Here is a 13,354-nt window from a genome sequence, read left to right as displayed (position 1 = left end):
TCAAGTAATAATAAATGTCAAAAATTATTTTATATCTTTAATAATGCTATTATACACAAAGTTACATGTTTCATAATGCAACAATAATTATATTGACCTATGTGTGGGTTTTTCTATAATTTTAGAAGATGTCTGTAGAGAAATTAACAAAAATTACTTTAGAATGCCATTAAGATTTTGTACTGAAAGCTGAACAGGGTGGTGTACACCCATAATACCAGCTCCTGGGGAGATGGAGGTAAGAGGATCACAAGTTTGAGCCCAGCTTGTTTCGACATAAAAAAGAATAAAAATAATAATAAAAAAAAGGATGGAGAAGTAGCTCAGTGCAAAGACTCTGGGTTCAATCTTAAGTAGTGAAAAATTATTTTGGATTGGGAAGTTTGCCACAGGTATGTGTTATAATTCTTCCTTCTCCTGGCAGGACAATAACATCTACCTTAATATAAGGATAAATGAAGAACCATTTCCTTTTTATGAGCTTACTGTTGAAGATAATATTCTTATGGTTACTCGTGTCAGATCAAATATTCCAAAAATGCTCATAGATTTCAGAAGGACTGCATGTCTTTTCCTCTAGAAGGACTGCATGTCTTGGACAAGAGGACTTTGAAGACAGAGGTTTAAAGTTGTGGTTCCAAATTACTTTAACTGTTAGTATAGTTCTCCACCACCTGAAAGATTGGACTTGTGTTGAGAAAGACAAGTTGTTGTCTGGTCATAAATTGTTAGTTATGAGTCATATCCCCAACTCAGTATTGTGGAAGTATGGGTACTGATGTGAATGACTCAATTACAATGTTCCCAGGTTCATTTTGTTCCACCATTAATTGATAAGTAGTCAAGCTCCCGATTTTAAGCCATTTTACGTGTTATCTCCCTTGATATTTGCTCCTGACTTCACAACCCTGAAAATTAAATTCAAAGTCTGGCTTGGCTTCCCTTACCAGCAACATCATTTGAGTTTCAACAACTTCACAGTCCAGGCTTGACATAAACTCTAAAGAGGCTCTGCCTTCTTACATGACTGCTTTTACACAAAGGAAGATTAAATGTGGACTTCCGGAGCAACTTCCTGCAGTACCTGAGAAAGTGTGGGGGAGTTAATGCTTCAGACAATTGTTGACTGTTGAGGAAAAAGAAAATAAATCAATAAACCTGCTGATAAATTATTTTCCTGCTTTCTCCAGACAACTTTTTAAAGACTGGTTGGCTCTGAACAACTCATTTTGTATGTCCATGTGGTGGATTCATGGCTATGCATTCTTGAGGAGAAGCTTTAGGGATCTTTGTCAAAATATCCTGAGTCTGATTTACCTGCTGTCACTCACCCTTGCTACCTTGGCAGTGCATCTCCCAGTAAGTCTTTGGCTCTATTGGGAATCATTCTGCTGGGCTCTCTTTTAACAGAAAAATATTTTTAGAGTTGAATAATGGATTGGCCATGCTTGAAAAAAAATGGACATGGTATTAGGGTAAATTCTTTAAATTGCCAAAAGATAGGGAATATTTCATATTCATTTTGTTTAGAAAAGATGTATTGGCATGTTACTGAGAGAGAAAGTTAAATATGCAAATATATCCTAACATAAATCCTTTTCTCATGACAATTACAGTCTACTGACCAGAGGGTGAAGTGGGTTTATTCTGAGAGCAGTCTATTTCCCAAGAGCAACCAGTATGAATGGTACTCAGTAAGGAGTGAAGACTGCAATGCACATAGAAATTGTACATGATAGAAAAAGGCCCTGGGACCAGATATCCTCCCCAACTGTAGAAAACTGTGTAATAGGTAGTAAGTAATGGTTGAGTGGCAGTAGAAAGCCTTTGAAAATACACCTGTGGGAGCTGTCAACTTAGAAGTTGTAGGATGATGTGTGTAGCAGAGGAGGGTCATTGACTTTACCAAAAGGCTTGGGTCTGGGAGGACAGCAGAATCACAAGATAATCATGATCTTTTTCTGTGAATTACAGGTTATTTAACAGTCATAGGTTGGAGACTCAACTGGAAACTAGATCACACTGACAAACTTCAGCTTGGGGCTCCACCTCTACTCTTCAACCTTTCACCTCTGAGCCTCAGGAGACACAGCGGTCAAGAGTTACCTGGATGAACTCCCTGGATTCCCATTCTATTTGGCTTTTCTGCAACCAGCTGAAACTAAGGAAGAGAGAAGAGTGAGGAAACCTGTTCCCTGTGGATCTATTATGAGCAGCTGGATCTTTCGCTGACAGCTACTCAGGTTTCTCGGTTGATCTCCATGGGTAGGTTCTTGTTATCTTTCTTCCTTGAAGCAGCCTGTTACTAACCCTAGAGTAAGGCACTGACCCTATGTTTTAGTTTAAAATGCACCTTTTAAAATAGTGCTTTTATTAAGTTCTTCTCCAATGACTTGAGTATGCTTTTCACCCCCCTTTATGACTCCCATACACAAAATTATGAGAATGATATTCTTTCTTTTTCTTTAAACATTGCATTTTCTCTGCTTTCTGTTAAAAAAACACAAACACAAACAAATCAAAATTTTAAAAAAACACACAGCAAAGAATTGCTTTTGGCAAACTAACTGTCCAGTCAATAACATGTTTGTAAAACCCTATTTGTTTCTTTCTCTATATAAAAAGGACTACAAATCAGAATGAACTTAGATACAGACTTATTCTAGCAGGGAAATTAGAAGTTATAATCAGAAAGTGATGCAGAAATGACAAAAAAGGGAAGAAAAAAGAAAAAGAGTAACAACTAATCAGAACTCCAAGTAAATAAGTACTATATATTTACAATATATTTTAAGTACATCAATAAATGAGCTAAAGCTGGAAACAGATTATGCAGGTCAAGATGTATTGTAAAAGTAGAACCATATTCCTTGGAGCAACAATAGGGCCCTTGCTTTGACTTACTGAATTGTCATCCGTACTACTTTTGTATTCAGATACCACAGAGGGAGTAGTCATCTGCACAGAGGATCACCCCGGGAGGAGGAAGATATACAAGAATAAAGAAATTAGTAAGTCAACCTAGAGGCAAAACAATGATAAAATATTCCTGGGGACAACTGTAAGTGTATGCCATTATCAAGTGTGGTCAGTTTTATATTAGGGAAAGGAAGTTGGAGTTAATGTTATGGTTTATATCTAGATGTCCCCCAAGAGCCTCGTGAACTTGTGAGTAGAGCTTTTAGACGGGGATTGGATCGTGGGGACACAGCTGACTTGCTATTAATGGATAGGGTCTGGTCACACAGGTGGCTCACTGGGGGCGGGGCCTGGGAGAGTTTATCTTCTTCCTCATCTCCTCCCGTGATGCTCTGTGCTTCTCAGCCACCATACTGTGAGCAGCTCTCCTCCGCCAGGCCCCACTGCCATGCCATCCAGCCTTGAAGCCAGCTGATTATGGACTGAAACCTGTATAAACTGTGAGTCCAAATACTTTCCTTCTCTAAGTGGTGGGTGTTGGGTGTGGTGTCCCATTGTCAAGAAAAGTGGCTAACAGGCTGATGTAATTCAATAAACATCCATTTCTCAACTTCCTTTATGAGTTGTGAAAGTGAAAGGAAAGTTAATATTTAACTTTTTAGTTTGAATGTTAAAGATGTGGGTCTAAATACTAATAAAATAGAAGCTAATCTGACGTTGTATTTACTCTCACAAAATTTGTTATATAATGGAAGACTCACATCAATAGTCAATTCCCACACCAAGCGAGAGTACTATAAATAGGGGTGTGTAGGATTCTATGGGAATACAGAGGAAACCCAACTCATTTTGATTTAGAGGACTAAAGATGTCTAAAGGAAACAATGTTTAAGTTGAAATCTAAGGAAGAGGAGCAATTAACAAAGCAACAGAACTGTAAAAGTGCCTTGAACACAAGCAGGGATTTAGCAAGCAATTCTTGCCAACTGGAGCATCGAGTGTAGCTTGTGGAGTGAAGTGGAGAATGACTACAATCAGACAAAACCTGAGGAGTAGCCAGAAGTTGGCCATGAAAGGATGTGTTTCTCATAGAAGGGACTTTACTCAAGAGAAGCCACAGGGAGATTTTCACAGAAGTGAAGGACCCCGTCGTGCTTTTTAAGACAAGCTAGACCCAAGATTTATCCATGTTCAATCAAGAACACCAAATTTATACACATATTGCCTCATCACCGGCTCACCTTCATTTTCTGCATCAAATGGATGCATGTGTGACTCTAACAATCATAAAATCTGGAATATTTATATTTTTCAGTTCAACCAAAAATTTTGGAAACAAAAACAATAATGTTTTATCCAGAAGCCAAAAATTCAGGTAAGAAATAAACTATTTTTAAAATCAAAACAAAATTTGTCCCATATAATATCTATATGCATTTTTATGATAAAAGATAAAGTTTGAAAGAAATGTCTATTTTGTTAGGAGAATGAAACTTGCATCTCAAATTAGTAGCTTTGCACAAAGCTTAAGATTTTCTGGATTTAAACTTAGCACTGACACTTCCTTTCAGTGTGTTTGTGAGCCAGTAATTTATCCTCTCTGGGTATTATCTTCACATCTATCAGTGGGCAAAAATAACTCCTTTAAAAGATACGTGTGCGTGTGTGTGTGTGTGTGTGTGTGTGTGTGTGTGTATTCTTACAGGATCTGAGAAAGGAGAGTCAATGGCTGTCTGTGTGTTTGAGAACCAGAGAATACAGTCTACAAAGCTGGAAGCTGAAGACAGAACAAGAGGGCCATGAATGCAGTGCCCCTCTGAGCCTGAAGACTGGGCGGTTCGCTAGATAGTGGCTGGTACGAGGCTGTGTTTAACAGTAAGAAAAACTGGGGTCTGATGTCCACAGGCAACAGCAATAGCAAAATATGCACCGCTTAAGCAGAATGCAGCTTCCCAAACACATGCCAACTTCCTTTTACTTTCTCTTTTACTCCATCCAAACTGCAAGCCTATTGGTCAGAGCCAACCACAGGGAAGTTGGTTTCCCTTTTCTAGTTTGCTGGACTATGCGCCAATCAACTCTAAAAACACCCCATATTGTCCTCAGAAGTGAGCTTTACTAAACTTTTAAGTATTTCTTAATTGGGCCAAGTTGACATGTCATGATTAACAGAATTAAGTCAATAGATATTAAATATTAAAACAGTGCCTGAAACATTTTAGGGAAATCAATAAATATTATTACAGAGTATTGAGCATAAATACATCCTACCCACAAATAATCTTTGGTCACGTTTTCTTTGTCTTCTGCCTTCATGGATGCTTGTTTCCTCTTTAGGGAAATTGTGAAGCAGTCAGAAGAAACTGAGATAGGAAGAATTTCTATTTGGGCAGCTGTATTCTCCAAAGTTAATATGTCTTTATGCTCCAAGTTTAGTATTGTCAACGTATACCCTTGCTAGGATTAAGCTGTAGAAGCTTTAAGGGTTGATGTTACCTGTCTAATTAGGTCAAGCATAGAATTAATGGAGGAAAATATTTTAGTTATCTTCCTACACTGTTATCTTGGATTTCCAGAGAAGTTCCCAGGCCAGAAATAATCTGTATGGAAATAATATTGGGTATATTCTTTAAATTGCCACGTGTTGCATTGCTAAGACACCAAGTATTAACAGAAGATGAATCATATATGTGAGGAAGCACTGTTCCTCAGGGGGATGTGGCACCCTTTTACGAAAATTCTTCACCTCCCTTATTAGAGAGAGTGAAATTTTGAAGGGCCTGGGACCTATTCCTAAAATTTCTAACGTGTAGCTTGGAAGAGGGCACATTTTCTCAGCATGTCACCTTTGGAGCACCAATATGCACAGGAGTAGGGTAAAAAGCTTGTTATTTTATCTTCTGGGCAGAGAGAACGAGTAATGGGCAGGTGACTGTGGCTGTAACAAGTGGGTCTGTGAAGGGACCAGAGTGTTTCTCTGCAGTAGTCTGAGAGCCTCACTTCGACTTCATCCACCTAAGGGAGGGAAATGCCAGTAAACTTACACCATCATTGAAGAAGTATACCATTATTGTGATTATCTGTTTGTCCAGTGTAGGTGGGACAAAAAGGGAAAGCAATATGCTGAGAGGTACAATATCTTTAATTGTGCTGAAAGGTGAGCCTGGTGTCATTCATTATGCAGCTAAGTGGATAAAAATAGATTTGCCTTTACATTATCAGAGTGGAGACTAAAAACCACTAATGAAGCAAAGCTGCCAGCTCTCGCCAGCTCTCACCAGCTGCATCACAATGCCACACAAGGGGCAGAGCCAGACAAGCTGTCTGCGAAATCACTGAGGCTGCAGTGCTTGCCAGGGAGACTTTCTCTAGAGCTTTCAGCAGGACAAGAGCTGAGTCCACACCAAGTCTCTTTACCACGTGAGCTGTCTCCTTTAGTTTTCTTTCAGATAACTTAAGAAATGGTACAGGAACATGGGTGAGGAAGGTATTTCCTCGTGTCTAGAATTCCCCCGAACAAAGCACAACTCCTTGGATAAGGAGAGACACTTTCTCCAGTCCATCCGTTAAATACTGTGCCTCAGTTTCCCCAGAAATCAGCTTTCTGGCACCATTGATTCTCAGCCATCCTCCGTCCCACAACTTTTTCCATCCACTCCTTCTCTCTCTCACTTCTTCATTGTCCTTTCTTCTCTTCCTAAAGCGTGGGACCCGGTTGCGATGTTTTCTGTGCCTTATAAGCAGCGCGATGCATGTGACACACACTACACATGTGAAAAATGGAGAGACAGTGAAGAGAAAGACAGCATTGCAGGGTCACAACTCTGGGTATTGGCTTTGTTTGCCAACATACGTATTTATTATAATAGCAGAGTAAATAACCAAATATCAGAGGTTTTAGAGCACTGCACATATTAAATATATTTTTGTGTTTTTACTTTGCTATAACTTACAGGTTTTTGTATGCCTAGACATTAACCTAAAAGTGACTGCCTTCTTTTGGGAGAAAAAGGGAAACTCAGGAAATCTTGTGGTACATGAGATCAAGGGGAAAACTGATGACCTACTGTTCCAGTAAGCCTGGAATATCGTAGAGTAGAATGTCTTCTCCTTTCCATCCCCCAAACTAGAAAGTATGAATAATTTAGAAGTTGCTGAGAAATTAACTTACATTAGAAAAATTGTTGGGTGCCACATGCTTCCATTTTTGTCTGTTACCTTAAACTGGGCTATCTCCTAGTAGATTTGGTGTTTTAGAAAGGGAACGGAGCAGAACTGTTCGTGTAAGTGCTACAATGAAGGAAGGCTTTCAAGAGAAATTTGAGTGACAGGGCAGAGAAGGAAGCTATTCGAAGTTGTGGCATCAGGAAAATGTGGCCCAGGCTTAATGCTGTAGTAATAAATTGCACCACAGGGTTAAACATGGTAGGTTGTCAAGGCCTCCATAGTCGGAGGCTGGCTACTAGTGGCCCTTGGGAAGAATCACAGCATAATCTGCATCTCCCCAGAAGTAGTGTTCGCTCACCAACAGCCAGCTGCTGGGAAGGAGCTCAGGTGTGAGGCATCAGCAGTCAACATTACTACAGCTGAGGGTTGGCAACTGAGGCCTGCAAAGGAGAGTTGGGTGGAAACCAACTGCACTGACTACAGAAACACTTCTGAATTCAACAATGATTAGGCATCTGATGTTTTCAGGAGTGAGGCAGAGGTGCTGCACAAATTATTAAATCATGTGACTTATGGCTTCAAGAGTATTTTAGTCTAGTAAAGGAAACACACGTGCATTCAGCTATTCGACCGTGAGCTACTTTTCTCCAGATATTGTTTATTTTTTAAATTTTTCATTATGCGTGTGTGCCATAGAGAAAGGTTGTGTTCCTCTTCATCTTGCCTGTATGTGAAGGAAGTTAACATCAGTCAGAGCTGCACTGGCGTGTGTGATGTGTGCCGATCTAGGTGTGAGTAGAGAGATTTCAAGGGCACCGAGTCAGATCCAGTCTCCTTGGTATTTATCCAAATCTCATGGCTGTAACCCCATTGGGTGATTTGCAAGTCAGTGCCTTTCATTTGAATATCTTTCTTCAAATTGAGACTTGCATACATCCTTTGGGATATTTCATAGACACCTGAAATTCAAGTCCAAAATAAAATCCCAGTTTTGATTCTCATAGCTTCTGTCATGGCTTGTATCTAGATGCCCCCGCAAAGCTTCATGCGGTCAGGATGGGCTATTTCAGAGGTGGCTGGACTGAGACCGTGTGAAGCTGGAACTGATTCATGGTGTAATACTAGGCTCAAGGGCACTAGAGCTCAGAGTGTGAGTGCTGCCTGCTTTAAGTAGTCTGGGTAAGATAAAAGGGGCAGAAAGGCGCTGTTAATGTCCTTGTTTGTTTTGTGGTTGTTGTTTAATAACAGGAACTGAACTCAGGGCTTTTCACTCACTAGGAGGGTGACTTGTGGCTGAGCTACATCCCTGCCCCCTTGCTTGCTTTTGCTGTCTTCATAGCCCCTAGCTTTTGCCCCTCTGCCGTGGTCACCCTGCCTTGGTGTCAGATGACAATGGCCCAAAAGCTCTGCAAACTGAGCTGGGTAAATCTTTCCCCCTTTAACTTTGGGCGATGAGTATTTCACTTCAGCAATGAGAGAAAAGTAATTAAACAGTTGCTTTGTCTGCAATTTTTTCCATGTCAGGGAAGAACAATTGCGATTTTTTACTTAGAAAAAATATCAGCTTTATCAATGATCACATTTTTGTAAGATTCATATCAGTAAAATATGTCCATTCAGTCTCTGTCCTCCATGATGTCTGCCTACTTTCTTGATCCTGTCAAGCCTACCCTGCAGCCATGAAATTTAGCCTTTCTCCTTTTTAGCCAAAGCAGCCCAAATGAGTGGCTAGATACACCATGCTAGTATTTTGCTCTCACAGTGTCATTCGAGTAAAAAATACTGCATCCTTGCAAGGGGTTACATGACATTTTCTTAATGCATCTAAAACATCTATTGCAGCAAGCCACAGAAGTCTTTGGGAAACAATCTTTAGAATTTTCATTTTTAATTGTTCCATAAGTCATCTGAAATATGGATTGGCTCCCAAAATTAAACCGGTGTTAGAACTAAAAATCTGGCAAAGATTGAGGAATGATCTTATATTTGAAGTTAAGGGGCTTATGATTACTTTTATAGAAATTAAAGTCAGAAGACAAAATGTCTAACAGAATTCTTAGCAAATTTAATTTATGATGATCACTTAAAGGTTGTGAAGAAGGGCCGGGGATTTAGCTTAGTGGTTCTGCCACCTGCCTCGCAAGTGCAAGGTCTGGAGTTTGGTCCCTGGTACCAAAAAATTTTTTAAAAAATTAAAGGTTTTGAAGAAGACGGAGAAGTAGATGCCAGGGATCAAGAAAGTATGATATCATGAAAGGTATGGGTCATGTAGAAAAAAGCCATATTCCCTAACCCCAAAAAGCTAGTATTAGTTATATGGCTAAGATTCTTGAGGTTTTTAAGTAATAGTTCCTGAAACTAGAATATTAATACCAATAATGAGTATTGGTATCATCACATTATATATCAATTTCAGAAATGTTTCTCGATATTTCATCAATTTTATGAGAAATTATTGCACATTCTGTGTTATATGACATTGAGGTCAATTTTTAAATAATTGTTATTATTTTAACCTTTTTGCAGTAGCTATTTAGAGAGAAAATGATGATCCTGATATTTGACCTGTACAACTTCTGATTCTTGAACTGTAGATTTTTTTAGGTTTTACTATGTAAAAAAATATTTGGACATCATTTTCTATATATCATTTAGTGTAAATGAATGAGTGTTCAAATTGAAGTAAGGTACTTAAAATATGGTTGTTATGGCTTGTGTGTCTCGATGTCCCCTCCAAAGCCACATACAGTCATAGGTGGGGCTTTTCAGAGGTGACTCTGTCTAGGATATGTGATGTTTGGATCAAAGATACAATGCTGAGATCAATTCACAGTGCGGTGCTAGGATTAAGGGTGTGAGTGCTTCCTGCCCTAAGGGCTTGTGGCCTGAATAAAATATAAGAGAAGGAAAGAGGGTTGCTCTTGTCCCTGCTTGTTGATTGTTGCTTGTTGGTAGCAGCTTGCTCTTGGCTGTCTCCTGCCTTCTGTGGACTGTTTCTTCTCTGCAGTGCCTGTCTGTCTGCTACCCTGCCATGGAGCCAGTCAACTCTGGACTAAAACCTCTACAAACCGTGAACCAAATACACCTTTCCTTCTTTAATTTGGGGTGGCAGTTATTTTGTCTCAGCAGTGAAATAACTAACCAAACGATAATGTATATTTCACAGGTTGCAATGATGACAAAAATAATTTATCACAATGTATTTGCTTAATTATAAAAAGGTATAAGTGTAAATTATCCTTTCATTAAATAATATTGTGGTGCTTATTACATACAGCATTCTGTGATGAGCAAAGGGGTATCCAAGAATAAATATGACTAAGTCTCTTCTCCGTGTTGCTTTTATCTTAATATTGTAAGAGCAGAGTAATTTTAGCTTAAGTTGGAAAGCGATAAATGCAGACCCCAGATGGCAGCCTCTTTACACACAAGGACGCTTATGTTTGCTATGGCTTCCTCAGTGCTATAAATAGTATCTACTCTATAGAATGCACTCAACACTTATTGAGTATTCCAATGTGTGTCAAATAAATAATAGAGGAATCGAAGAATAGGTGAAAATAGATGAAAAAAAAGTTAAGATTACATTCAATTACAAAAAATACTATATTATACATTTTCAGAAGAAGAAGTTATTTCTCAATAAGGAGAATCAATTTAGCTTAAAAGAGAAGTGACATTTGATGGGTATTTATAGCATAAGTAAAGTTTAACAAGTGGAGATACTTCTTAAGATAGACGAGTGAAGAAATCAAAAGTCGAAAAGGTTTGGCAAACACAAATATTCTAATGCTTTCCATTGATTAAAAATATGTAGCTGAATAACTTTAGAGCAGGGTTGTTTTGGCATAGCCTTAGATCAGAACATGATAATGAATAAAGTTGAGTAAACCAACAATTTAAAAAACAGAGATGTCTTTGAACAGTTGAATAGACTGAGAAATATGAAACCACACATTTGAAAGTAGTCATGCTGTGGTTAAACATAACTTGATTAAAAGTTAAGACATCTTAGTTATATTAGATGATTAGAAAAATAACACGAACTAAGCATTGACTAAATAGGAAATTTCACTTCCACTGGAAAACCTATTAAGAAACTATAAACTGTGGAGCAAGGTTTGCTGTTATCATGCAATGAACTACTGCACTGACTGAAATGTTCGAACTAAATATTTTCCCACAGTTATGGCCGCCTGATGAGTTGCTGCCAGTTAGACAAAGGCAACCTTTCGGAAATGTATTTATCACTGCAGCCCATACAGTTTTAGCCATAAAGAGTTTAACTGCAAAACGCATATTTCTCTTGGGCTGTAAGTTTTGTTTCAGAAAACAAAAACAACTCCCTAGGAATGTTAAATGTCCCTTTGCTTTTTAATTGATTTGCTATTTGAGTTTTATATTTATTTGTGATACTGATGTTCAGTACTCATTTGATAAACCTGCACATACCTAACACAAGCCCAGGCACTGTAGGAATAAAGAAGGTGAGTATGCACACCATTATAATGTGTGACACTGTTATAATAGAGAAACAGTCTTGATGATTGATATGGAAGGTATACAATTTTTCTTCATTACGTCCATTTTCATTATGATGCCAGAACCATAAAGGTGACAACAAAACCCAAATTTACGACGTGTATCACATTCACAATCCACATACTTTGAAAATGAAGGGGAAGAGATAGAAACATAAAAATGCAATATGCAACACTAGCAATCATCCCCACTGTATTCTTAGGCTTTGTCAAGAAAAATTCTTACATAATTTTAATATATAAAATATCATAGGAAAAGCAAAAAAAAAAAGAATATAAATAAGATGAATTATCTTCAATTCAGCTTCACCAAATAGTTAAAGTTTTGTTAGGGTTCCTATTAAAACTGTCATTTAAATTACTTGAAGAATATAAATAAGAAAATAAAAGACACTAATGTATTCCAAACCTTTTTGGGGGGTGTTGGATAGGAGTCAAAGAAATAAACAAAGGGCTCACGAACCAGCTTGAGTGCCCTCTTAGAAATCACCTTCTCTAGCGGTGGTTACAGATTTCTGCCTTTTCCCTGTACTTGCTTATCTTTGTCATTCTATGTTTTCCATTTTCCTCTCTTTGCCTACCTGCAAGTGGACATTTGATTACAATAATAATGGAATCATGTTCTACATAATAATCCGTAACTTGTTCTTTTAATTTATGCATAACACATTATTTCAATGACTAAAGATCCAATTTCTTCTTTTCCAAGGTTGCATAGTGTTCTGGAACACGGGTTCTTTAAAATTTATTAGACAATTCTCCCACGGGTAAGCATTTAGCTACAAGTGTTTTATACAAAGAATGATACAGTGAATGCATGTAACACTCTATGGATTCATTTCTGCACTTAGCAATCAGATTGCTAGACACAACACCACCCCTTTGAAAATTTTAATAAAATCTGAAATAATCATGTAAATAGTTTATTTAATTTGTGCACTTAATTTATTTTCATTTGTTGAGATTGATTATATGTCAGGTCCCATGCCAGATGCTAAAAGTAGACTGCTGAACAAGACACACTGTAAGCCAGAGAAGACTAGAGTAGGAAAGTTAGGATTCTAAGAAGGCAAATTTAAGCAATATGGCAAATATTTTATGGGAGAAAATAAAGCAATTAAGTTGTTTAGAAGGATGAAAGCTTTTGTGGGGTATCTTATTGTTAAAAACAATGGGAGTTGGGCAATTGATTAGGGTAAAATAATAAAACTAAGAAAAGTAAAAAACATCTATGAAGAAGATGAAAACTCAGGATTCCTCCTTGACCATTTGTGAGCAAATGTGTTCTGCTCTCAACAGAGCCCTAGGCCCTTCCTAGGGCAGCTTCCAGGTGGCAGCCCAGCCAAACGAAGAGAAGTGGACTCCAGCTTGATTTTGATTACATTTTATAAAAATGCCCTTGCCTCTTTTCCACTTGACTTTTCTGGACAAGAGTTCTTGAAAAGACTAGGGAATTATGGAAAAGTAAACATTGCAGCTATGACTATTGGAAAGGAATACACTGGTTTTTGTGGTTGCCGTGGCATTCAGAACACCATGGACCCTGGGAGGTACGGCAGGGAGAATGGTATTAATCATCGTTTGTGTTTCAGTTCTTTTGTCCTCAACCTTTCTCATGAAGGAAATGCCCTCAGTGCTTTCCCAAAGTGCTGCAAGATGATTACATTTAGCTGACTGCTAGGATGTCTACCCTTCTGCATCACATGATTCTGACCTGATTAAAAGAC

General features: G+C 38.2%; 1 long non-coding RNA gene across 1 annotated transcript; it reads left to right on the top strand.

Moving 5' to 3' along the window:
- Positions 1-1,259: 1,259 nt before the first annotated feature.
- LOC104848923 lies at positions 1,260-3,359 on the top strand. The gene is made up of 4 exons (XR_776600.2): positions 1,260-1,359; positions 1,975-2,265; positions 2,937-3,011; positions 3,325-3,359. It is a non-coding gene; the product is annotated as an uncharacterized LOC104848923 (long non-coding RNA).
- The last annotated feature ends 9,995 nt before the right edge of the window (positions 3,360-13,354 follow it).

Source organism: Fukomys damarensis, unplaced genomic scaffold (genome assembly GCF_012274545.1).
Source record: "Fukomys damarensis isolate Sample0158 unplaced genomic scaffold, DMR_v1.0_HiC HiC_scaffold_33, whole genome shotgun sequence".
Classification (NCBI taxonomy): domain Eukaryota; kingdom Metazoa; phylum Chordata; class Mammalia; order Rodentia; family Bathyergidae; genus Fukomys; species Fukomys damarensis.
The sequence above is the reverse complement of the archived record's forward strand: the minus strand, read 5'-3'. Positions and strand labels throughout refer to the sequence as shown.